We start from the raw sequence: 25475 nt of genomic DNA on the forward strand, positions 1-25475 counted from the left end.
TTAAATGTGATTTTCTGTTTGTTACTGGTGAGTAAAAGTGCAGTTGATTTTTTTTTTTAAGTGTGATTTTGTTTGTTTTTGTTTGCAAGATTTTATTTGTTTATTTGATAGAGAGAGAGAATGAGCACAAGCAGGGGGAGGGACAGGAGTGGCAGAAGCAGGCTCCCTACAACAAGGAGCCCGATGTGGGACTAGATCCTAGGACCCTGGGATCATGACCTGAGCCAAAGGCACTTAACGAACTGAGCCACCCGGGTGCCTGCAGCTGATTTTTTAAAAATGAATTCTATATAGCCACAATGAACTGAACACTAACATACCTGTTTAGATAAATGTTAGACATGCTCAAAAGAAAGTAAGATTAGAAGCCCAGATTTTTACTCTGAAATTACTTTTGCTATTTTAATAAATCGTACATTAACAGTCATCGTTTTTTTACATATGGAACGCTTCACGAGTTTGCGTGTCATCCTTGTGCAGTGACCATGCTGTTCTTCTCCGTATTGTTCCACTTTTAGCATATATGCTGTCTAAGTGAGCACAGTAATCATCTTTTTGAATAGATTTTATTGAGATACAGTTCACATACAATAAAATTCACCCATTTAAAAGTGTTCTTTATAGTCACACGTGTACGCAGCATCACTACCATCTAATTTTTGAATATTTTCATGATCCTAAAAAGAAACCCTATACCCATGGTCAGTCACTCCCCATTCTTATCCTTCCCCACTCCCAGCTCTGAGGCAGCTACGAATCTATTTTCTGTTTCTGAATTTGCCTGTTCTGGACATTTTTACATAAATGGAATCATACGGTACATGTTTTTTTGTGACTGGCTTTTTTCACTCAGCGTAATAATTTCCAAGGTTCATCTGTGTTGTAGCTTGTATCAGTACTTCATCCTTTTTGTGGTTGGATAATACTTTCTTGCTGAATGTATCACATTTTGCTTACCCATTCATCTGTTGAGAGACACTAGACTGTTTCCAGTTTTTGGCTGTCATGAATAATGCAATTATGAGCCTGCATATACAGATTTTTATATGGACATAAGCTTTCATTTCTCTACTTAGGGGTTAGACTTTCTGGGTCATATGGTAATTCTGTATTTAACTTTTAAGGAACTGCCAAACTGGTTCTACTTAGCAGTTATACCATTTTACCCTTCCACCAGCAATAGATGAGAGAGGTGAATAGTCGCCTTAAAACTACTTTTGCATTCTCTAAAGAGTAGTTGCTATACATTAGGCTTATCTTTAATTGTGATTATTATTTTAAATAATGGGAGAAATAGCAATTTATTTTAACATTGGATTCATTTTAAGTGAATTTAAGTGAATTAAAATTCATTTTAAATGAATTGAGAAACACTCATTTATGATTCTATTTAGAATATATCCTTTTAATTTTTTATAGCCTTATTGAGGTGTCATTTACATACCATACAGTTTACCCTTCCTTAGCATTCAGCATGATGATGTGCAGCCATCACCACCGTCCAGTTGTAGAACATTTCCCTCACTCCAAAGGGGTCCTTTATGCTTGTTGCAGTCAATTTCTGTTCCCTTCTCCTGTCCCAGGATATGATCTACTTTCTCCTTAATTAATTTTGGCTTTTCTAGACATTTTACATATAAATGGAATCATATAAATATGTCTTTATATCTAGCTTCCTTCACTAAGCATTACGTTTCTTCCATTAAGTTTTATCTTTGTTGCATGAATTATTAATTTCTTTCTGGGGTATTGTTTGTTTGTTTGTTTGTTTGTTACTACTTTTTGCTTATCCCTTTACCAGTTGATGGATATTTGGGCTGTTTACAGTTTTTGGCTGTTATGATTGATACTGCTATGACCATTTACATACAGTGACATATGTTATCATTTCTCTTGGTTAGATACCCAGGAGTGAAACTACTGGGTCATATGGTTAAGTATCTGAGTAGGCTGTTGAGAAACGGCCAAACTGTTTTCCAAAGTGGCCGGGCCATTTTATATTCTCATCAGCAATGTATGAGGGTTGCAATTTCTTCCTATCCTCCCAAACTTTGAATTTTTCAATTTTATAAAGATAATTATGGCTATTCTAGTGAGTTGTGTAGTGGAATATCATTGTGGTTTTATTTGTATTTCTCTATTAGGTAATGATGATGAGCACCTTTTTATATGTTTACTTAAATATTAATGCATCTTTGGTGAAATAGCTTCATAACTTTAGCCCATTTTAAAAAATTGTTTTATTATTCTTCAGGTCTGAGGGTTTTAATATGTTAGACACCATTTCTTTATCATTTGTATGATTTGCACATATTTTCTCTTATTTTAGGGCTTGTCTTTTACCTAAATTATGACTTTTGAAGAATTTGATGAAGTCTAATTTTTCCATTTTTCTTGTTCATTTTTTAATAGATTGCATCTTTGTTGTCATGTTTAGAACTCTTTCCCTAACTTAAGCTTACAAGCTTTTTTCTATGCCTCCTAGAATTTTTGAAGTTTTAGTTCTATAATTCCTGCGGTGGTCCATTTTAAGTTATTTTTTTGTATATTGTGAAAGATTGACACTTATCTACTTTTGCATGTGATTCTTGACCTGTCCCAGCATCATTTGTTGAAATGACTATGAATGTGAGAGTTTATTCTGGGCTCTATCCAATTTCATTATCTGTATGTCTGTCTTTATGCCAATATCACACTGTGTTGGTTTTTATAGCTTTATAAAGGTTTGAAGTTAAGTAATGTAAGTCCTAAAGCTTTAATCTTCTTTTTCAGAATTGTTTTGGATATTCTAAATCTTTATTTAGATTTTATATATGTCTATATATGATATATAAAATATTTTATATATATGTGTGTGTGCATGTATATAAATATATCTTTCATATATATCTTAGAGTCAATTTCATGTGTATCTTAGAATCAGTTTCTACCAAAAAAATAGCTATGGTGGTATTTTGATGATGATCAGTATGGGGAGACTTGCCATCTTTTTTTTTTTTTTTTCTTTTTGCTAAGAATGTTTTAATTTTTTAAATTTTAATTCTGGAATACTTAACATACATGTTATATTAGTTTCAAGTGAACAATGTAGTGATTCAACAATTCCATACATTAGCCCATGCTCATCACGACAAACACACTTCTTAATCCCCATCCCCCCCCCTGCTCTGGCAACCATCAATTTGTTCTCTGTAGTTAAGAGTCTTTTCTTGGCTTGTTCAACTCTCTCTTCTTTTTTTTTTTTTCCTTACTTGTTTTGTTTCTTAAATTCCACATAGGAGTGAAATTGTATGGTATCTGTCTTTCTCTGACTTATTTCACTTAATATTATACTCTGTAGCTCATCCATATCTTTTCAAACGGCAAGATTTTATTCTTTTTTATGACTGAATAATATTCCATTTTATGGAATTTCATTATATTTTATATGTAGATATATAGATTTATATATTGCAGCCTCTCTAAACTTTCTTAGTAGCTTTTTGGTAGACTTCCTAGAATTATCTCATAGAAGATAACGTTGCCTGCAAAGAGTTTTAACCTTTTTTTTTTTTTTCCCCCAATTTATGTGTCTTTCTCTTCCTGGTCTTAGAGCAGTGAGTAAACTTTCTGGTTCAATGGTGAATAGTGTTGTCTAGAGCAGGCCTCTTGCCTTTTAACCAGGATTATAGGGCAGTAGGACAGAGCATTCAGTCTCTCACCATGAAGTATGGTATTAGTTGTAGATGTTTGTCTCAGAAAGGAAGGGTTGTTTTCACTCTGAAGCAATCAATTACGTAATATATCTTATTAATAGAATAAAAGGACAAGAGCCTTTTATGTACCTCAGTAGATGCAGATAAAAGAAAATCAGGGAAATATAACAAAATAAAAAGTTTAAACAAAAGAAGAGGTAGAGGGGAAGCTACTTTATGTAAAGTGATGTGGACAAACTTCTCTGAGGAAATGACATTGAAATTGATTATCTAGACAACCTGAAGGTCCTAATCAGGCAAAGAGAATATACATGAAGGGTAGTTCAGCATCTGGCATTGTTCTTGTCTTATTCACTTTATAATTCCGACACCAAGCACAGTGCCTAGCCCCTTACAATTTGTTCAGCTTAACAGGTAGTTGAGTGTCTTGCTTTCTTAGCATCACATTCATTTTGCTGTATCTGTCATTAAATATTATTTGAAATTATGTATTTTGATGATCACATAATATTGTACGGAAATACTATATTTCTATAATTATAACAGTTACTTAAATGCTTTCTTATTCATAGAAATGCTTCCTATCTTCATGATCCCAAACTTCTGGGAAATATAGTTCCACTGACTTGTATTTAAGACTGATTTACTCATTTATTAATATAAAACAGTCTTAAGATATTAATCTATGAGAGTAGTTTCTTTAATATTACCTTTTGCCAACTTTTATTTAAGTATTCTTTTAATTTATCTTTCATGTGATCGTGTTGGCTCAAAAAGGTTAAATAGTGCTTTAATAGAAACTAGCCATTAAACTGTTGTAGAATGTGGCAAAATATCAGACACCAATTTTGGGCTCTGGGTATTTTTCTCTTTATATAGAAAGTATAGACTCATGAACTTCATATACCATTGCCAAGTGTTTTGTACTGCCTGAACTGAGACCACTGTAGGTGGGTTACTCTAGAGAAAAGTCAGATGTCTCTTCCAGAGAACTGCCAAGGCCCCATTTTTGTTGTAAGTAAAATATACCAGAGTTTGAATTCCACTTTAAGCTTTTACTGGTATTTTGATTTGGGGCCAGGTTCCTCATTTATAAAGTGGGATTGATGATAGTCACCTCATTAGGTCGTTTTAAAGATCATGTATATAACCTGATACACATGACACACTAGCGTGTCTGATACACACTAAGCACCCAGAAAACAAGGCTACCATTAATTACCTTTTAAGTCTCTGGTAGTCGTGGGCGTGTTGGTAGGAATGCTAGCTATAAGTGTTCCTAATGCTTCAAGGCCTCATTAGCAGATGCTAACCAGCTTGTTAATGTTGTGCCTCTGAAGATGGTTACTGATATTTTTGTGAGGAATTGATCATTTTCTTCACTGAGTATACTTGGAGTCATCTGGAGACTGTTTCTTGACTGCACGTGTCCCCAAAAAGATTTGGCCCCAAAGGTGGTATTTTAAAATACCATTAAGTTAGATCTTTTGACCTCTTGTAAGTCAATGTTTGTAGCATTCATTAATTTATGTATATAGTTATGGTTACTTTCTTTTACCCTCTTTAAAATAAAAGGTAATACATTTTCTTTATTTTTCAAGAAGGAAAGAATTGCAACTGAAAAATAAACGATTAAATTCTACTTGAATTTCAGAGCTTTAGTAAATAATGTTGACAAGGGGCAAGATGGGGTTGCCAGGGTCTAGCGTCTGGAAATCCCTAAGGCCCCCAGCAGATGCTAATAGGAATACTAATATGATTGCAAATACGGTTATTTTAAAATTCACATATAAATCACTGCCTTCTAGTTATAAATAATCAGAAGTGATTATTCCCTGTTTCTCTTAGAATTCCTATCAGAATTTATAGTCAAGGCTCAATTTAAATCCAAGATTTGGGGACACCTGGCTGGCTCAGTTGGTTAAGCAGCTGCCTTCAGCTCGGGTCATGATCCCAGCGTCCTGGGATCGAGTCCCACATCGGGCTCCTTGCTTGGCAGGGAGCCTGCTTCTCTGCCTCTGCCTGTCACTCTGTCTGCCTGTGTTCGCTCTCTCTCCCTCTCTCTCTGACAGATAAATAAATAAAATCTTTTAAAAATAAATAAATAAATAAATCCAAGATTTGTAATTTGGGGACACGACACTTGATTGGCCTTGCTCAGTTGTCTGTTTCCCCTCAGTAGAATGGGATCATGCCTTCTCTGCTCGTTTCACTGAGTTACGAAGATCAAATGAGGTCATGCCCATGAAAGCGCTTTGTAAAGCACGTAGCTTACTAATTATTACTCCAGTTTATCCTGTCAGACCTGCCCTTTTCTCACGACTGTTTGGTAGGTCACTGGTGGAGGTGACGTGATAGCTCAGAGCTCTGTAATGGGCACAGCTCTGAGGAGTCTTTTACTCGTATAGGGAGTGGACAGTTGTAGGCTGTTGGTATTTTTATCCTTTAATTCATTTTATTTTACCAAAGTAATGTGTGTTTATTATAAAGAAAAAAGAAACTAGGGACTATAAATCAGCAAAAAGGAAAAATAAAAATTACCTCTAAATACAGAAATAATTGCTACATTTATTTTCATATATGTTGGAAACAAATTCAGCTATACTGAACTTAGTGCTCTGTTTCCTATTTTTATCACTCAGTGCATGTTTTATGGAATGATAGCCTATATTTTTTTATATAATATATTAGTGGCTACATAGTATCCTACCATGTAATATGCCAGAATTTATTAAACCTGTCCCAAATTTGTTATTTTACATTTAATGGCTGTTTTCTTTTTTTTTTTTTTTAATGATTAGAAATAATGTATATTGTCACATCCTTATGGCTGAATACTTGTATATGTCCTCATTTTTTTTTCTCATTATGATAAATCCTAGACTTGGCATTGCTACACAAAGGGGCATACAACATTTGAGGAAATTTAATATTTTGTAGCTTTATTAAGTCGTAATTGACATCTAATAAACTGCACATGTTTAAAGTTTAAAGCTTGATCAATTTTGAATGTGTATACACCCATGTCCAACACAGTTAAGGTAACGTCCTTTTGTAATCCTTCCTTCCTGCACCATCCCACCGCTGGATCCCCAGATAACCACCGAAACATTTTCTTTCCCTGTGGATTACTTTGCATTTTCTACAGTTTTATGCAAATGGAATTACAAACTGTGTATTCCTTTTTGTCTGGCTTCTTGCACTCAGCATAATTATTTTGAAACTCATCCGTGCTGTTGTTTATATCAATCGTGCATCCTTTTTTGTTGCTGAGTAGTAAATATCCCATTGTATGAGTATACCATAATTCATTTACCTACTGAAAGGCATTTGAGTTATTCCCAATTTTTGACTTTTTAAAATAAAGCTGTTTTGGAGATTGGTGTGCAAGTCTGTCTCTGGACATAAGGCATTTGATATTTATTACAAATTTTGTGCTAGAAGGTTACATACGGAGTATTTTGTAACAGGAAAAGCTTAATATGAACATCTATTTTTCCTTTTTCCTTTTTAGTTTTCTTTTTAATTTCTTTCCTTTTTTTTTTTGAAATATACCTTTGGGAGGATTTAGAATTTTTAGATGTAACTTAATTGGAATAATTTGACAGAAATTTGAAATTAACAGAGGTTAATAAGCACAAGCTAGCAACTGTAAACCTTACTCACACTTGCCTTGAAACATCTACTTCTATCCAATGTATTGTCTAGAAAGCAAAAGTTACGTAGTTTCCCTTAATGAATGATCCCTATTTCATAAACTATATTCCTCTGTTAAATGACTACTTCTACATGGAACTTGAACAGAAAATATACTGGGAAAAGTTTACAGAACTCCACAAAAAATATTCCAGAATCTGGTTTTCCTTTTCCTCAGGTGCACACTAGACCGGAGGAGAAACGGGGAATTTTAAGTTTCCAGATGACACCAGAGCTCCTTTTCAACAGCCTTCTCCATTTCCTTTCTCAGAAAGTAGAGACAGATGGTGAGAATATTCTTCCTGATTTCTTAAGGCTTAATCATGGTGATTTTAATATATTTTGGAGAATCCTTTCTTAGTGATAAATTAGCTTGTAATCACCAGATTTATGTTTTGTGTTTTATCTGTGCAAATTATTTCATTAGGCACAATGTGGTTTAAAACAAACCAACAAAAAAGTCGATACTGAATAAGATACAATCCTAAGGAACTTACTGAGAAAGGATAAGTAGAGATAAATTTAATCAAGTAGTAGAAAGAGCTTAAACGCCATAAGAAAAACAAACAAAAAAAAATTCTATAGAATTCAAAGGACTAGATTACTTGTGGAGTGGGGTATTGGGAAGCTTGAAATTAAAAATAGTGTTTGTGTTGATGATAATGTGTTTTTACCAAAAAACAGAGAAAATGAACAGTTAATATAAAACCCGAAATAGCAATCTGATTTCAGATAAAAAGTTAATTATTGTTTTGAGGAAAAATAGAAGCATGCTTGGTTATTGTGGGATTATTATAGTCTAAGTCAATGATTACTTTTTGAATTAGGTAAAATGGTTACCTCTTATAAGGCAAATAGTATATTGGAATTTCTGAGAAGCGATAAAATGGTCTGATTAAATTAACACTAGTAAGTGGACAGCACAACAGAAAGAGATGGGTGAGTGGCTAATTCTATGTGGATTAACACTCCTGTTATCTAGTTGAACTAGAACCTAAATGAATTTGTCATATCTTAAGCTCTTGAATTTGTGCCTGCTTACGCCTGGGCAGAGAAGCGCTCCAAATAAACTGGGAAAGGACACAGTGATTAATTATTGTGCTCATCATTCGTTGTGAAGAGTTCACTTTCAATTAGCTAGCTGAAAACTCCTGTTAGAAGAAAGCAGATAGGATATCCTGAACTTCATGGTGTTTTAATGGACCCTGATGTTTCTAAAGGAGAATGGCAACTTTGAATCAAATTTGTTCCTTATCTAAGGTGTCATATGGTTGGCTCAGTGATAATACAAATTCCTTTTTCTCTACTCTTCTGATTATATTCAGAAAACCTAGTAATTAAGTTATTTAAGCATTCTACCTCTTTCTTATTTTAATTCTGTTTATTCTTGTAGTTTAAGCAAGAAAATCTTTAAAACATTTACTTAATAAAAATTAGTTACTCATAATTATTTGGTTGCTCGTCATTCGTCACATACTCACATACTGTTTTTTTTCCCCTAAATCAAGATTATAAATCAGCCAGACTTTTATTTGTTCAATGCTGAGTTCTTTCATTCAGGTATAATTATGTGTTAATGACTGATAGTCTGAAATCTATTTTTATATTTGATGAGCTAAGTTGCTACTGCACCCCAATCTCCAACTTTTAATTTCACTAAAATGAAAATTATAATCATGCATATTCTTGTGACCTGCAAGATACAATTAGTTTGTTGTTGTTCTTTGTCAACGCCTTTGTTGTTCCAAGTACCGACCACCACTTTGCCAGTTGGATAAATAAATCATACATAGCCAGCTGAGAAATTTACTTAGCCAATAAGTTGTCCTTGAAAAATGGTCAGATTTAGATCTTTCTCCCAGATAGAAAAGACAGATTATTTAGAATGTACAATGAATAGTTTGGAAAGCATATACAAATGAGCTATTTGTGATCATTTTTTATGTATATTTAAATTTTTTTCAAGATTTGAAAGGGAATATGTTAAGTATGTTTTCCAAATTGTGTTTTGTATATGTGCTGCCGAAGCGAGCACTCCAAATTGTGTTTTGAATGAGACTCCATGGTCAAATAAATTTGGGAGAAGTTGTCATTATATAAAATATCTTTTCAGTAGGCATTCCATGAGCCAGCCTTTGACTTCTCAGTTTCCAAAAGGAGGGTCTTATTTAGACTAGTATTTGATAGAAAAGCATTTGAAGACTCTGAATTAATATATTCCATGATGTTTTACTATGGTTTGTCTGTCATACAGCTACACTCCAAGAACGGGTATGGTCACTTTTTTTTTTTTTTTAATGGAAGAGAGAGAAGGGAGAGGGAGAGAGAGAGAATCTCAAGCAGACCCCACACCGAGCTCGGGAGCTTTATACGGGGCTCAGTCTCACCACCCTGAGATCATGACCTGAGCCAAAATCAAGAGTTGGATGCTTAACCTGCTGAGCCACCCAGGCGCCCCAGTACATCGTGTTTTTTAAGTAGAGTAATGTCCTGAATGAGAGGCCAAGGAGGGTGATTAGGAAAAAAGGAGAAGAATCGGATTAAATGAATATTGCAAACCATATAAAGCAGGCGGCGTTTCTGAAGCTTCTCAGGGCCTGAAGCGAGATCTCCTTTGCTCCCCTGTCAGCTCCTGCTTTGGAACAGAAAAAGTAATCATCCCACATAACTCATAAAATAAAATCACCTTTTTCTTTGGTTTTTAGAACTCCATATTCTTTCTGTCTTCTGTTTATTTCAGAGTGCAGCATTTGTTAGCTGATTTTGGCAAATACTGATAATATTAAAAACAGTGACTGTCTCCGGTAGAATTAGATAATTGGCCATAAATCAATTTACCTTAAGTACTTGAATATACTCCTTTTCTCACTAAGTGGAGTTTTTATTACTATATCTCATGAGTTCTCACTGGGAAGAGTTCTTTAATGTATGTTTTTTTTTTCCCTAGTTTGATTACATTGGTGATAGCTATTTCAATGCACATAACTATTTCAAAACAGTTTTAAGTGCTAGAACTTTTCGATCAGTGATATAAGTATCTGTATGAAAAGACAATGGCCATTACTCAGTTGGTTCTAACAGAATAGGTCACCAGTAAAGTGACCTATTTTAGTAGGTGGTAAAGTGAGTCTAATCATCTCCATGAAATGGTTTCCCCAAACTTTATAAAGCATTTCTTAAAGTCATGTTTTTAATTTAAGAAATAATACTTTGAGAGGCACCTGGGTGGCTCAGTCAATTAAGCATCTGGCTCTTGATCTTAGCTCAGGTCTTGATCTCAGGGTCATGAGTTCAAGCCCCACCTCCACACCCAGCATGGAGCCTACTTGAGAAAACAAAAAACAGGGGCGCCTGGATGGCTCAATGGGTTGAAGCCTCTGCCTTCCGCTAGCTTGGGTCGTGATCCCAGGATCTTGGGATGGAGCCCCACATTGGGCTCTCTGCTCAGCAGGGAGCCTGCTTCCTCCTCTCTCTCTGCCTACTTGTGATCTCTTCTGTCACATAAATAATAAAACCTTAAAAAAAAAAAAAAGAAAGAAAGAAAGAAGGAAATAACACTTTGAAAAAGTGTTTATGCAAGGTAATCAGTGAAGACTGTGGTACTGGTGAAACCAAGATCAATCCAGAATCTAGGTGAGTTATTTTAGTTGGAATTAATTCCCATAAACTAAGTTGTCTTTCTCAGCGGATGTTTCCCTGGCTTTGTGGACAACCTGGGCAAGAAAATTTGGGTGATGGGCTCAAATGAAGTATTGATTTCCAGCATTGCTTCTACCTACTCTTTAATTTCCTTTCCCACAGCCAGCATCTTGTCTCCGAGTGCATACCTCATCTGGAATGCTTGTGCTGGAAGCCTGCTTACTTAGGCCTTGTCTCCACAACTACCACATTTTCCTAAAACTTCCAATTTGCTTGTTACTTCTCTGATAAAATAATTCAGTGATCCCAATAATATAATGACCATAGGAAAGTGACAGGCCTTCCTTAATCCTAATTCACTGTTACAATGGGAACTGTTAATATAATTAATATTTTGCTGAAATTGATGTCATTAAAGAATTGGCTTTTTTAAAGTCTTTTACTTAGTACCTTAGTTGATACAACCAGCATCATTTTGAGAGGGAAATTCCCCACTACACCAAGCCTCCATGTCAACTCAGGTTTTTTTCTCTCCCATGAAAATTTTCAAATGAAATAATTAAAATAATTTTAAAATGTCTTGGTAAGAGTGTCCACTCACTTTCTCTTCTTATTCACACTCTGGTTTTTCTCACTTAAAATAATTGTAGTGAACCTGATACTCTCCTTGATTCTCTGCGATGTTTGCCCTCCAACCACACGGCCTGAGGTTTGCACTTTGAAGTTAGTGTGATGCTAACAGTACAGCTTATGCATGTTATTTAGATAACCAGAATTATCTCATTCTAGATCAGAGATATACTACATATACTAGAGTAATTTTCAAACCCTATTTATTTATTTAGTTAGTTAGTTATTTGCAGTTACTTATAGAAAGATTATTAATAGGGCACCTGTGTGGTTCAGCCAATTGAGTGTCTGACTCTTCTTGATTTCAGCTCAGGTCATGATCTCAGGGTTGTGAGATCGAGCCCCAGGACAGGCTCCCGCACTGGGTGGGCATGGAGCTTTGACCAACGTTCTCTCCCACCTTCTCCCTCTCCCTGCCCTCTTCCTGCCCTGCCCTATATGAGCATGTCCTCTCTTTTTCTAAGCAAAATAGATGATGAAATTTTTATCTCCAGTTGTCCTGCCTCCATCCCACCATCCTGCAGCTTGTTCTCTAAGGTTCTCAAAATGCCTATGGCAAAGGACCAGTGTTTGTTTACACTCCATTTTTTTTTTAACAAATTACTGTTATTGTATTTTTTTTAAAAAGCCACTATCTAGGACAGATTGGAAATGAAGAAAAAGGCCTACAAATTTACAAGTCCAAATTTTCCATCATTGACTTCAACTGATATATCATATTACATTATCGAATTCTAGAAAGTGTCATTATTCACAATTTCTGTGCCTTGAACAGAGGTCCGTTATCTGTTACTAGAAACTTAGTTAAACAAGTCTCTAAAACATCTGTGTGCTGTTCCTCTTCCCGCTGGGACCGACGCACCTCCCCCTGCTTGAAGAGTGCTCCTTAACTTCTGTTCCATTTGGCAAAGCCTGATTTTTGCTAGTCAGTTCATGCCACCTCCGTGGCAGAGTGCCTTCACTAACAAACGTGTTCCCTGCCTGTCTTCCTCCCAAGAATTTGCCCTTCCATGCTCTTTTGGCTTTGCGCAGGCCTTTTCTTACACTAGTATCTCACTGGGTTGTGGATTACGTTTTTCCTGACAGGGTGGGCCTACCAAAGGCTCGTTTGTTACTTAGTTATCCTCCTGTCCCGTCTTCAGCTCTCGGCACACACCAGCTTATTTATAAATATTTGTGGATTTGTTACTTCTGGCGTGGTGAATTCAGAAGAGTAGTAACTGTGCGTCTCTAGCTTACTAATTTTCTTTTTTAAAGGTCATTTTTTTCTCCCCCCTACTCAGCTCTCCGAGACGTTTCTGCATAGAGAACAGTACTTATCTGGCATAGTTATAGCATAAATTCTTGAAAATTAGAAAGTAGAGATTTTGTTTGAACATTGAAACCAAGATGGAAGTTCTTAACTTTATTAGAGTAGACTAGCAGCAGCTCTCAAACTTTTCCCTCTCAGCACCCCTTCAATCTCTTAAATTATTGAGGACCCAAGAGAGCTTTTCTTTATGGGAGTCATATCAACCAATATTTTACCATACTAGAAATTAAAACTGAGAAAATTTGTAAAGCACAAGAATATACAAGGCTACACTCCATGAGCCATTAACACATTAGCCATGACACATCTCATGGCCCCTGGACAACACTGTTGCACACTCATGAGAGAGACAAAATGGGTATCAGATTAGGTTTTGACCTCATGCACCTCCTAAATGGATCATGGAGACTCTGGGGATCCCTGGACCACGGTTTAAGAACTGCTTTATAGGAATTTACTGTCTAATTGCCTACAGAATATTCTGTATTTTTACTTCAATAATGTATCATAGCTTTTGCATTTGTAGGTTAATAAGTTGTGTGGGTTTTTTTGTTTGTTTGTTTTTTGGTTTGTTTTTTGTTTAGTATCTACAAATCTTAACATAGTACCCACCCCCATATTAATAACTAAACATCCAGTGTGCTGGAAACTTATTACTGCTAGGGTGGAGATGCTCAGTCAAGAAGTCATTTTGTTTGTAGATACTTGGGAAGGTCATTTCTAGTTGTGCCCTCCCACTATACTGGCTTTCAATTGCTAGACCTTTTTATGACTTGTGAATCTCCAAATATATCTCCTGTGATGATGATTCTTCCTCCGGAGGGTTTGGAGACTTCATCATTTCTTAAGGAGTTCACAGAGTAAAGTTTGCTTCTTCTTCAGGGAAGTGAGAAGTACTCCCTTCAGAATCTTTCTTCTCTCCTTTGTTTGACCTTCCCCTCCACTTGCCTCAACCTGATCCCTGATGCTGGCTTTCCTTTTCTGAGAGTACAGTCTGCTCTCTGGCAGATAGTTTCTTGGCCCTGGTGACTCCTGTTCTTTTTTACTCCCTACCCTCTTACTTTGGCTGATACTCTGTTAAATTCTTTCTGAGGTCTTAGCAGGACAGTCAGTCTCCAGAGAATTTGACGACTCTCTTCAAATTGCATGGGTACTGGGTCTTCCCAGAGAGTTCTGGGATTTCTCTGTATACCTTGTCAGCTGCCTGGGAATACCAAGATGGCTGCTAGTTGAGAACTGATTCCCTGAAAACTCAATATTCTTTTTACTAATAGGCTTTTTATTGTGTAGTGGTGTGATGGTGTGAACTATAATTTAGGGACTTATCATTGTAAGTGACACACTAGAAGCACAAAGTTGATAGAATGTTGGGGACTTTTTATTTTTTAATTCTGAGTTCTAAACATAGTACATACTCAATAAATGTTTGCAGAGTTAATTTTGTGCTCATTAGTGTTGATGAAATGCTTCATAATATGGTAGCCTCATCAACCACGTTATGATTTAAGCCAGACATCTCTGTCTTATACCCAAGGGAGATATGCCTTCACACTATTCTGAAAAGGTACATATTGCTGCCTTCATAAACAACAATCCCTACCTGATACTTAATGAAGATTATGGTTTGAAATGTACAAAATTCAAATCTCAATGAATTCTGATTGTGACTGTTCCCTAAATTCCTCTAAAGGAGTTCTTAGTTATCATGAAACTTTGTACAAATCATGTCAACAAGATGATTTACAAATGTGGGCTTCAGATATAATAATTATTTTCATTGTTTTTTGACTTAATGAATTTGCTATTAAAAATACCCTTTTTGGGGGTGCCTGGGTGGCTCAGTGGGTTAAGCCACTGCCTTCGGCTCAGGTCATGATCTCAGGGTCCTGGGATCCAGTCCCTCATCAGGCTCTCTGCTCAGCAGGGAGCCTGCTTCCTTCTCTTTCTCTGCCTGCCTCTCCATCTACTTGTGATTTCTCTCTGTCAAATAAATACATAAAAAATCTTTAAAAAACAAAAAAACAACCCCTTTTTTACAGCACTATTTATGTTCTATAAATTGCTTTCTAAATATTCAGACCAGCCTTTATTTATTTTTCAGTTAATTTTTTTCTTCAACATTCCTGCCCCTGTCATATTTTGACCATATTTTCTTCTCTGCACAAATTCATCCCAATTTCTCCCCTCCAAGCCATCAACGACTCTACAACTTCTGTTTTTGTTTTTGGCATGCATTTAATCATACCATTGCCTGTAAACCTTCCACTGCCCACCAGATAAAGGCTAGCTCCTTGGCATGGCCTTGATTCAAAGTCCTTGGTCCCAATTGCATTTTCAGCCTAATCTCTAGTCACACTGGACCACCCCCTTCCTGTATCACACTCAGCTCTTCCCTGCCTATTTATGTAACCCAGAGTGGCGCCTTTCTCTTCTCCCTGGCCAGACCTTCCTTGTTTTTTAATGATCACGGACCATCACCTAGGGCACACGTATCTGTGAACGGAAAACCTAGTTACTGCTCACTCTGCATCCTTAGAGTTCTTTTTTTTTTTTTAACACCAGTTTTCTAGCTGAAGCATTTAGCACAGTATATATACTCTTTTCTCCTTTTGCACAGGTACTAAAGAAATTCATATGTATGGTTCACTTTCTCATGCGTTATCTACTTACCTAGGTACTGCTTTACCCTTTTCCTGTCCCATTCAGGAAAGCCTATCAGAATTCAAGTTAGTGGGAGCGCCTGGGTGGCTCAGTGGGTTAAAGCCTCTGCCTTCAGCTCAGGTCCCCATCCTAGGGTCCTGGGATAGAGCCCTGCATCTGGCTCTCTGCTCAGCAGGGAGCATGCTTCCCCCTCTCTCTGCCTGCCTCTTTGCCTACTTGTGATCTCTCTCTCTCTGTCAAATAAATAAATAAAATCTTAAAAAAAAAAAAGAATTCAAGTTAGTGAAAGTGTCCTTGTTACTCAGCATAATCTTCAGTTTACTTGGTCTTTTTTTTTTTGAAGGGCATGATTTGAAATCTATTGAACCTTAACAAATTCTGTACCTTTTACTAAATGCTCTTTACAACGAATTATGATATACCTTGTATCTGATGATGACAAACAGACATGTTACAGGTGCAGAGATACTTAAAATGCAGTATCTTAAAATCAGTGTTACAGTGTTTGTTCCCTTAGACTATTGGGAGCATAGCTACTAAATTAAACTTTGAGAGCATTGCCAGGGAAGACTCACACCCTGTGCTGGCATTGATACTGATTTTTTGTAACAAGCCTGACATTGCTTTGTTTAAAGTATGTTCATTTTCACTATTCTGATTTCTTCCTTTTAGCAGTGTATCCATCATGTTAGATATAAGAAATTTGTAAATGTATGATGTAATTTTCTTTACCTGTTGTAATTGTGGTGAGCTATATGTAATACTTATGAAGCTTGCAACTTAACCAGCTAGAAGCTTATTCTTAAAAAAAAAGAGAGAAAGAAAGAAAATTCCAGAGATTAACGTTGATGGAAATACTTCCTTACTCTTAACCTATGACTGTTCTGCAGATCTAAGAGCAAACAAACAGAGCTTTAAGTTTTACATTCACTACACTAAAATGCAGGCAAGAAGAAAATTGACCCAAATTCTTAAATAAGTGCAGTGGGGAGGTTTAGTTTTGAGGGCTAATAGCTGCCCCATCCTTTGTGATTGCTTGCTTACATAATTTGTTATGAAAGAATGCTTCTAGGTAAACCATTTCTCCAGAAAGCTTGTGATTTGTTCTGTTCTGCTCGGGAAGGGTTAAGAGGAGACAACATCCTGTCAAAGACCTTGTTTTTAATTTTGCCTCTCACACTGGCACAGATCCTGCTAAGAGCAGCCCAGATTAGTTCGGAAAACCTTTGAAGAGATTTAAGATGTCCTTCAGCCAGTTTGAAGGTTTTTGTCTTGCAAATCCAGTACAAGGGCGCCTGCAGGCATCTCGACCCTTGCTGTGCCGCTGATGCAGCTCAAGGTCACACTAACCCGCCCTGTGACATTCAACAACAACAAAAAATTATGCGGTGAAACTGCTTCAGCGTTTAGCCAACCAACAACTTCCTTTAGTGAGGAACTGAGGAAGAAGTCTTTTTTTTCCCCCCTCTTTTTCTTTTTTTGGGGACTCTGTGAATTTTTTGCTGTAGGAAATAATCCCGGATTTATGGTGTGTGTGATGACAAGGTCATTTCTTAATTAGAACACATGTAAAGAACAAAGCTAAATGGCTTCAAAACAGCTTTGTAGTTGATGGAGAGGATTTAAATTATTTAAAGAGATAGTCACCCATGTATGATGGAAGCTGAATTCTAAAGGCATTAACTCCTTCATTCCAGTCTACTTGCCATTTCTTTCTTTGAATTCTTACGTTTGACTTGAGAAGGTTGCCTTCTGCACTAAAGCAAATGTGTAAATGCCCACTTTTTAACAAGGTGAAATGTAATTTACGAATCAAATTCTTGGGTAAACTTTTAATGGAGAAGTTTTCTTCCCATGACAATTCCCTCCTGGAAATTTTATCCAATGACTTGATTTAGGAGCCAGGAATTATGAACTTTTCCCTCTGGCAACCGTGATTTATTTATAATGTGTTGGAGGGGATGAGCGAAGGGCTTTTTATTGCCTCACCTTGTCTCCCTCACTTTTGCCCATTTGTGATTTAGAATTCTAGTTGAGCAATTGGTCCCTGCTTCTTTAGAAATCGTAGCACAGATTCATTCAGGTTTCTCAACTCTCAAAGAATCAGTATGGGAAGTTACATGCTTTTTCCTAAGGGAAAGAAAAAAAAAATAGTGTCAGTTTAAAGTGGACTTTCAGAAAGTTGTTTCTAACCATACAGAACTTTTTTGAGGCACAACGAAACCATGTCCATGAACACTGAGCCATACTGGATTCCCTCTCCTTTGTGGGGCTTGTTTGCCAATTTTGTTCCTCCTTTGTTGCCTTGCAGTGTGAAGTAGCAAAGACATTCCTTGGAGAGATCCAAGTGAATTAGCTTCCTATGCTTGGGACTTAATGCATATCACACCTAATGCAGAATAAGCCGCGTAATTTATAGTTGGTTTTTTAGATACATATCCTACACAGAAGCACACCCTGCAGTTACTTCTCTGTACACAGAATCACACCCTGTACAGAAATTTAACATCGGCGTAATGATAGCCACATCACAGTTTTCTCAGAATTCATACCCGGTTACTCTCTTGGAGACATTTCCCTGTGAGTGTGATTAAAGTAGAATCAGGGCAAGCACTAGGTGAAGAGGGCTGATGTTTTGAGGGTGATTATTTGAACTGATGTTTTAGATTTTGTGGGCCACACTTAAATTGAAGTTTGAGGCAATAGCGTGACAGATTGTTTAAGAACAACTTAGAGTTAACTAGACTTACTGTTCTGAAGGATTTTCTTCTAGTCAAGAAACAGTTTCTTTGGGTCTTCCCTGAAAAGTAAGAAGGTATGTGTTCTTTGAGGTTCTGGGTATTTTAAAGGATTTTAGGTTTACAGAAAGAAAAAGCTAGAGGGAAAATCTATATGCAAGAAGATGGTCCGCGTGATTCTTCCTGTCCCTGCCCTTGCCTGGAGTCTGCTGTGCCCTTATGTCATGTATGACCCAGGCTCACCTGCTAGTAATTTCTAATTCACTGTCCTAATTCATCGATTTGTTATCACTAATTGTTCTTCATTTACTTCTGTGTAGTTTCCAGTACCTAAAGGGTTGAAAGGTTGCTGTAATTGGCACCCGCAGCTGCTCTTTCTTTTGACAGGGGATAATTTTGCAGCCTATGCTTTGTGTGACAGCTGCCTAATTGGGCATTCTCCCCTTGTAGCAAGCCTGCCTCCTCCAGCCTCCCTGCTGACAAATGGTGGTGGATTATAGATGAGGACACGCTGACCCATTCGACCTTGCTGAGACAGCGGGGAGGGGCCTCCTGCTACTTGAGGGAAGCTTTAGGTCATTTAGAGGACAAGGTCATGAGCCAGGTGGGGAAATGACATGATATCACATGACAGTAGCCTGATGACATGGTCAGTGTGTCAAGGACAAATGCATCAGTATTGATTAAACATTATTGCAAACATTATTGCAATACTTCATTGAAGGCCCTAGTATTTCTTAATTGTTCCTGCTGCCTTTTTTTTTTTTTTTTTTTAAAGAAAAGTGTGCAGAATAGGACTTGTTTTCTAGCAGTGTTAAAGCATTTGTGTACATGAAAATAGATCTGGTTTAGGAAGCCTCCTGTTAAGTTTCTTTGATGATCTAAAGTGTTTTGTCCCTAATTATTGCTTTGTTTGCAAGTCCTCGACTGTCAGTACTTTTGAGGAGTTTTTTGAAAATTAAGGCAGGCAAATTAAAACGGTAATATGTGTTGTTAAAAAAATATTTATCAACTACTGTCATCACCCTACTCAATGATTGGCTTACCTTTTCACATTTTGGATAAAAGAAGAATAAGCCAAGTAAAAATGCCCCATAGAAAGGAACCTCAGTGTTTTGAATTTAGGAGCTCAAAATTACCACTATGCTACTACCATAATTATAAAGTTTTGTTAAAAATGTTTTCTAAATAATTTTGAGACCTGAAAAAAAATTTTTTAAATAGCTTGTGTTTATACTTAGTATGAAAACTTTAAGATAAATGAAATTCTTTTGAACATCTCTTCACTGTTGGTAATGCACATACTTTTCTTGAAGGAGTGGATGTGAGCTATTACTTTTTGGTGCAAAATTCTAAGAATCTTTGCTGAGTCTGTTAACCCTCTGTTAATACTTGAAAGTATAAGTCCATGTAAACTGTACTGAATAGTCCAATTTAGAAAAATGCCATGTTTAAAAAAACTGAACAGTATAATGCAGAGAATACTGATCATGATTCTCGTTTCTGGAAAAACGTAATTATTGTTGGGTACTGTTGGATCTAAGCCCCCAGTCCAACAGGAGGTAATTTTATGCTCCTGAAATTAAAAAAAAAAAAAGAAAAGAAAAGAAAAGAAACTATCAGTGGTAAAGTGTGATGAATTAGTTCACTGAAGTAGACACATCTGTATTTTCATGGCATGTGCATGGGTGGGTATGTGTGGGTGGGTGTGCGTGTGTGTGTGTGTGTTTCATTTTGACTGTGCTGTGCATGTGTTAGCTGCTCTCAAACCCTGACTCAAGCTTGGTGGAGGTTTAATCCTGTGCCCTTGTACACGTAGACTTGATTAGTAGTTGTGGTTATCTCAGCAGAAGACATACCGCCCTCCTCCTAGTATTGGTCGGGACCCGGGCATTGGGGAGTCAAGGCAAAGGAGAAAGAAAAGAGATTTTACATTAGTATTCTATGAAAGCCTTACTGTCTGCAGAACAAATTGATTGCTCCGGTGTACCTGTGCTTGGCACCACTGCTGTGAAGGAAAGGTAGGGTTGTAATCTGTTTTATTGTATTACATATTGTGACACTCCAGGAATATTTAACATGTGCTCTTTCTGTGGCACGTGCTTTAAGTGTAAGTAAAGAAAAAGGAAATAAATGAATGGAAAGTATGCAAGAACAGTGGGCTACAGCTTTGTTTACTTCCATCCATGAGAGTCCATTCGAGTAAGATAATTTTGCTGAAAGCGTCACGAGGAACAAACCCTGATTGATAACGAAACCCTGTAAAGTGTTCTGAGGCACTAATCTGCTTCACTGCTTGAAACGTGTCAGGCAGAGATGAAATTCAAGCTAATATTGTAAGATTTTAACCACAAAATGAATGGGAGAAGTCATGGAGAACCTAGTTGGTTTAGGAAATGATTTTTAATTATTTTCAGTATATTACCTTGTTAAAGGTCCTACATAACGTGGTGCAGAGAATAAGAAAAGAGATTTTCATTTTAAAAAAAAGAGGTAATCACTGTACAGCCTTAACTATATTAAGTAAATTAAGAAATGTTTTATTTACTTTATTCTTTTACTGATTTCATTCATTTATATGAACATTGGACTGATTCTGTTGTAGGAAATTGAAACATTTTTTCGGGGTTTTTTTTAATTATGTGACTGTCAGATAATTATAGTGTAAAATTTAGGGTTGTTTGGTATGAATTCAATAAATGTTTTAATATTTCACAAAATGGTTGAAATATCTGTGATTGGAATTTGACCCCTTGCCATTTTCAGGCATTCTTGAAATGTTGTGGCTGTACTTTTGAGGTTACGTATAAATCTGTACTGTGAAGGGGAGAGGAGAAATTCCTCTTGTCTGAGCCTCTTGCCACATGTGAACTGCAAGTGCCCTTTGCCGCCTCTGTCCCCATCCTGATCCTTCGATTAGAATCAGAACCTTGATTTCGGTCAGAGAGGAAGCAGAATAGCTCAGAGATGAAAGGAAAGTTGTTTTCCATTGTTTACTACAACATTCCTGAAATTAGTATATAGCTTTACAGTTTTTAGGTTGCATTTCACTTCCACTTAAATGTGTAATTGTTCTGCATATCTAATTTTAGTTTTATATCACAAAAACATCCTGATACAGAAGATCAGAGGTCTCGGACATTGGTCTAGACTTGCTCTCAGAGACTTTTATAGATAATGGGTAAATGGAGAAATATTTTTAAGCATTTGTTAAATAACAAATACAAATATACCAAATCCTGATGTGATTAAAATGTAAGGCTTTATTACCCATGAAGGGAAGGGCTGTTTTCAAAGAACTTTTAAACTTGATGGCAAATTTAAGACGACTAGAGATGTTTTCAGAGGAATATAAGCCATCCAAATGATTACTGCTGTACTCTTATGTACTTAGTTCTGTAGTTGTTTTCCTATTGAAAAAATGTAAATTGAGATAACGTCGAGGAAAAATAAACCATGGCACTAAGAACCAGAATATATTCCAGAATAAAACATCTTTTAAACTTTCTCTAGTTCTAATTTTAGTTTTTAGTTTTGTAATTACTTCACAAACTTTAAAAATTTTGGAATCTTTCACCTTCTCAAAAGAAATTCATGGCATGTGTATATATAATGTTCAGCCAGCTCAGAATGAGAAGATAGAGAAGGGGATACCCAATAAAAGAAATTGGTCTTTACGTTTTCTTATCTTTTTGTAGTTGTTGTTCTTCCCCTCTTTTGGTGGAGTGGGAGGTTAGTTTTTTTGTTTACCAAAGTACCCGAAATTCTTATTGTATCTGGCACATAATAACTGCTCAGTAAATATTTCTTGGTCAAATGAAAAAAAAAAAATGCTTAACCAATCCATCCCCCGCCCCAGCACACACACTTTAGATTTTCCGCTCTTGTCTATTTACGGTTCCGTTTTTACAGTGCGGACTAGAATGAGTACTTAGCATCAGCTTCTCTTCTTCTTCTTCTTTTTTTTTTTTTTTAAAGATTTATTTATTTATTTATTTGTTTGTTTGAGAGAGAGACAGTGAGAGAGAGCATGAGCAAGGAGAAGGTCAGAGGGAGAAGCAGACTCCCCACGGAGCTGGGAGCCCGATGCGGGACTCGATCCCGGGACTCCAGGATCATGACCTGAGCCGAAGGCAGTTGTCCAACCAACTGAGCCACCCAGGCGTCCCTCAGCTTCTCTTCTGAAAGTACTCTGTGTTGAAGGAATAGGGACTCATTGTTCTAGAACCAACCTAGGGATCGTGTTTATAGAATTATCTGACGGTCAGAGTAATTCAAATGACTGCTTTATCTTGTTCTTCCTCTGAACACAGGACAAGGAAGTACGAAAATCAGAACTGATCCGTGATGTTGAATTTTTTAAAACTATGAAATCTGTTTCTTATTTAGATTCATTTTGTGAATCTAGGTACATTATGCTTATTAATCAATATCAACAAATTACACTGAACATCCAAGGAAACTGCATGTTAACTTGGGTCAGAGATTTCTAGGTACATGAAACATATGGAGAAGACAAGCATTTGGCATGTTATCATGACTATTAATTTAGGCCATAAAATAAAAGTCATTCATGAGGACAACTTTGAATATGTGGGTGACAATTCTCTAAGCTCAGTTAATGAGTTAATGTTTTCATTAGTTGGTGTCCATTAGCTCAGCTTAGACCAGAGTTTTTGAGTTCTAAGAACCTTAGAAATCAGTTAATATAAAGCATACATTTAACAAATGAGAAATCTTATAGCCACAACAAAATTGAATTCATTTCCAAATAGGATGTAAATTAAAGCAAACTGTTATATCATTTTATACACACATATTTGTGGATTGCTCCCAATGAATGTGGACCCCCTATATTTCTATACCAGAAAGAGTGAGAAAATATTGATATTACTAAAAAAGACATTAAAAACTAGGGAGAAAACCTTTATATAAAATTATAGTGTCTATAGTAGAATAAATCTGTGAAAGGTACAGTCTCAAACATGTAATATCTGTTGTTATATAATAATTTATGGCAGTGTTTTCCTTAATAGTGTAATAATGGCTGAGCAGAGAAAGAGAACAGCTAACAGAGACTCTTGTTGGGTAATAGGAACCTCCAAGATGGAGATCCCAGCCTCACATGGCCTCCTTGAAGCATAATTAAATGCTGAATTGACAAGTTTGCGAAATATTCTGATTGTTCTTGGAAATATCGGACTCGTGGGGATGGAGTTAGGGTGTGCAGATCGGTCCCAGCAGTGCATGTCAGATGAGTATCCAAGTCATAGAATGAGAAAGTCTGTCCAAAATGTGTGCCTGATAAGAGTAGACTCGCCTTCATCTACCTGTGCTGAGATTTATAACCTCATTTTATTTTTAGCAGAGAAATAAGTGAGGAACTAGAGAACTGATGGGAAACCAAACTGGCCAAACATGGAAGTAGTGGAAAACTAGTAGGCATTGGAGGTGTGGTTTGAGGACTTGGCTGTCTCATGCTTAAAATTCAAGTTTATATAAAGCTGACAAGTCAGAGGAATTGCAATAAACTGTTCCTAAGCCTTTCTCTCCCGTAAGTGGGGTGGCAGGGAGTGGGGTGGGGAATCTCCATTCTTAGCTCTTTGATTCAACAGTTGGACAGAGCAAAGTTTACCAGCAAACTGTTTCACATCTCTAAACCTCAGTTTGCCCATCTTCAAAATGGGCATTATTAAAATATCTACCTTTTGAGGTTATTATAGTGAAATGAAAGGACTCGTGAATAGTGCTTGGACCATTATAAAATTATCTGATCATTTTTTGTGTATAGGGGCTTGTGTGTCTCAACATAAGACAGCCTTGCCCTGTGAAGATGTATTCTTTATGCTACTATTGATAACAGAGGCCCTGACAAGATAACCATAATACAATGTGATAGAACTTTTGGCTATTTTAAAATAAATGATATAGTGTTTTATATGCAGTATAGTGAAGCTGTATAAATATTCTTATTCCCATTTTTTTTAACCTGTCCACTTAGTCTCAGATTTCAACATTAAAAAAAAAAAAAAGGTCTGTAATTTTATATTATTCCCTCTCAAAAATACATACTGGTTAGTTATGTGGTATTTATTTGCATTGGCTGTATTAAAATATGTATTAAAAACTGTGCATAATTTTCAATGACCACCTTCCAATGTAACAGTGTAAAATGCTGAAGTAAATCATGGATCTCAGTTTAGAATTACAGCAAATAATTTAGAAAATGAGAAGCTAGAGGAGATAAAGTTTAATTTGGTTCAATCTTAGCTAAAAAGTTTAGTGTTCTTCCAGTGACACTTGTAGTTTCCACACTTTTCTTTTCTCCCTTTAGTTGTAGGATCTACCTAGCAATTTTAAGGCTTTTGTAGATCTTTAGGGGATCTAAGTGTACCAACATGAATGCTAAATAAATTGCATTTAACACGATACTTTCTCTGGAAGGCACAGAAAAGAGAAATATTAGAAATCCTTCATGATCGATCTGAGTTTAAAATTTAACTTTTTCATTAGGTAGTACTTATAATTTTAAACAAAGTGATTATTTCTTTTGATCTTTATAAAATCATAAAAATCAAAGAATTTCTTAGTGATACTTTTTAAAACGTCTTTACTTGTCTTACATGATAAATTATTTAAGTGATTGTATATGTATTTCTTATGCTGCAATTTGTTATTCAGTATGAGAGTTGTGTGGTCAGAGAGAAACTAAGAATATGTATAGATCCCCACTTACTCAGCAAAAATTCAGTGTCTCTGACATGCCTGTGGCAAACAGAATAAAACTAATCCTTGTCCTCCTGGAACAATAATTATAGCATAGTGGTCAAAGACAGGCGTTAAACAAATATTTAAAAAGCAAGGAAAAGCAAGCAAGAAAAAAAAATTACAGAATGAGAGAAATCTTAAAACAACTGTGTTTTCTGGGTACTATGCTAGGGCGTGAAGCCGTTGGAAAGAGAGGGGACACACAGAGTTGGGGAAGGCTGTCAAAGGAAGAGCCTTCTAGGAGACGGGAACCTCATGAAGCTGGGGCGGGGAGAACTGCCTGTTCTGGCACCAAGGGAAGTCCATGTAGCTCAAGTGATGCTGTCCTGTATGGTA

At 36.3% G+C, this 25475-nt stretch overlaps 1 protein-coding gene and 1 non-coding gene across 4 annotated transcripts in view; one reads left to right on the forward strand and one right to left on the reverse strand.

Annotated features, from left to right (window-relative positions):
- The window catches only part of NRIP1 (nuclear receptor interacting protein 1), a 100888-nt gene that overhangs the window by 42048 nt on the left and 33365 nt on the right, over positions 1 to 25475 (forward strand). For 2 of the 3 annotated variants that reach the window (XM_004770504.3, XM_045088197.1), the window contains exon 3: positions 7570 to 7678. The exons of the other annotated variant lie outside the window; for it this stretch is intronic. The gene's annotated coding sequence lies outside the window, so the exon portion shown is untranslated. The remainder of the gene's footprint in view (positions 1 to 7569; positions 7679 to 25475) is intronic. 3 annotated transcript variants of the gene reach the window in all.
- On the reverse strand, positions 436 to 542 carry LOC123394595. The gene has a single exon (XR_006609354.1). It is a non-coding gene; the product is annotated as a U6 spliceosomal RNA (small nuclear RNA).

The sequence above is a fragment of the Mustela putorius genome, unplaced genomic scaffold (genome assembly GCF_011764305.1).
Source record: "Mustela putorius furo isolate JIRA1106 unplaced genomic scaffold, ASM1176430v1.1 tig00003834_pilon_pilon_pilon, whole genome shotgun sequence".
In the NCBI taxonomy this organism is placed as follows: domain Eukaryota; kingdom Metazoa; phylum Chordata; class Mammalia; order Carnivora; family Mustelidae; genus Mustela; species Mustela putorius.